Raw genomic sequence first — 2,500 nt, 5'->3', positions numbered from 1 at the left:
TATTATTATTATCATTGTTATTATTATTATTATTATTATTATTATTATTATTTTATTATTATTATTATTATTATTATTATTATTATTATCATTATTATTATTATTATTATTATTATTATTATTATTATTATTATTATTATTACTATTATTATCATTATTATTAGTATTGTTATCATTATTACTTTCATCATAATTATTGTTATTAGCATTATTATTGTTATCATTAGTATCGTTACTGTTGTAATTATACACACGTATGTGTGTGTGAGTGTATGTACGTGTACATGCAAATTTACATATTTATCTGTTTATTTATGTTAACACGTGTATCTACATTCCTACATAAACGCACGCACATTAAAGCAGAAAGACTGATAAACAGATCGGAGGTAGGAGGAGAACTTTTACTGATATATGAACTATTGTCCTTTAATATTTTATTCACGTAAAAATTGAAATGAAATCATTTTGCAAATTGCAACTTTTAATTTTTGTCAGAGAACAATGGAGCATTTTTATTTAGTCACGTTGTCCTACTTTTAAAATGTCTTGGTTTCAAAATCTTGATAAAAAAACGATGGGCGTATTTACATGTAAACAAGATAAAATAACTAATTCAATTTTCTCTATAACGTAATGATATGCCTTAAGGAAAAATAAACAGTTACGTTGTTTGTTTACACGAGTCGCCTTGAACCTACATGTGGATAATCAAACACATGTTCAAGTCCTTTGTATATGCATAAACAAACCTCTATTGAACCATCTCCATATAAATGAAAATATGAAATAAGGAGACGATCTTCTTTTGATTAATTCATATCCATTCTTAATTTGGAAAATAAACAAAGAAGGTTTGATTTATAAACAATATGGATCTGCAAAATATTCAAATAGTTTTACATTGCAGATAATCTGGACTTACAAATATTCTTAATTCACTATATACGCAAACGGTCTTAAGTCACAATCATTTTTAATTTACAAAATATCCAAGCAACTTTATCTTTCATTGACTTTTGATTTACGAAATATCCAAACTGTATGAATTTACAAACAATCTAAATTTACAAAAATGTCCAAAATGTATAAATTACAAAAAAAAAAATCGATTTACAAAAAAAAAAAAAAAAAAAAAAAAACAAGATATAAAAAAATACAAACATTCTCGATTTACAAAAAACATCCGAATTGTAAACATTTACAAAAAAATCTCGATCTACAAAAAAAAAAGAAAAAAAATCCAAGATATCACCACAATCTTTATCACGAGCGAACAAAACGCAACCACAGTTCCCTCCTTACAAAACCACCACCAGACAGTTCCCTAAGTCAAATCGAAGTGTTCCAACCCGTGATGCCTTTGAGAAAAGATTCTGCTTAAAAGGTATTTCTCAGTCAGTGATGCCTTACTAGCGGCGGGGCAAAGTGCATTCCTAATTTCTGTAGATCACGATACGATACCTTTCATGATAACCCTGTTCTTGGTTGCTGGAATTTCTTCTAGTTTCATTTGTATTCTGTTTATTTGTAGTTCTTCTTTCACATTTTCCCCCTCCTCCTCCTTCTTCCCTTCCCCTCCTCCTCCTCCTCCCCTCCCCATCCTCCTCCTCCTCCTCCTCCTCCTCCTCCTCCTCCTCCTCCTCCTCCTCCTCCTCCTCCTCCTCCTCCTCCTCCTCCTCCTCCTCCTCCTCCTCCTCCTTCTCCTCTTCCTCCTCCCCCTCCTCCTCCTCCTCCTCTTCCCCCTCCTCCTCCTCTCTCCTCCTCCCCATCCTCCTCCTCCTCCTCCTCCTCCTCCTCCTTTTCCCCTTCCTTCTCCTTACAACATAAAAGTACTCACTTTCTTGTTCCGTGGCCCGTAATGACGAGAGGGTCAAGGCCACGAGAGTCTCCCAAAAATTGCATTGTAAATCCTGAAGAACAACGAACTAAGTAAGGGTTTACGAGATAAGACGCAGGGAGTAAAATCCCAGCAAATGGAGAATGGTATGGAGAAAAAAGATGAATAAATAGAAAATAATGATAAATGAATAGGTAAATTAGGAAATGATAATAAATAAATTGATAAATGAAAAACTGAAGGGATATTGGGATACTTCTGAAAGATAGGATACTGGTTAAAGCAAGTTCTGGGATGATGGGTCCATGTAAATTAATGCCTAGGGTGAGGGGTCCTAGTTAATGCGAATTCTAAAATGTAAGATATTATTAGGGAGTTTTGAGATGTAGGATCCTAATCAAGTCCTAGGATGAGGGATCCTAACTAAATGATATCCTGTGATGAGGAATCCTTAGCTAAATTAACTCGTATGAAGAGAGATCCTTACCTAAATGGAGTTCTAAAAGATAACATACAAAATGAAATAAACTTCTTGGATGAGGGATCCTTGCTAAAGGAAGTTCTGAAATGATCCTAGCAATATGCAAATCTAAAAGGGAAGACCCTGTGAGATCCTAAACTGCAACTCTGACCAAATGAATATATTTAAGAGACGACCAA

Source organism: Penaeus monodon, chromosome 39 (genome assembly GCF_015228065.2).
Source record: "Penaeus monodon isolate SGIC_2016 chromosome 39, NSTDA_Pmon_1, whole genome shotgun sequence".
NCBI lineage: Eukaryota > Metazoa > Arthropoda > Malacostraca > Decapoda > Penaeidae > Penaeus > Penaeus monodon.
This window is presented reverse-complemented; position numbering follows the sequence as displayed.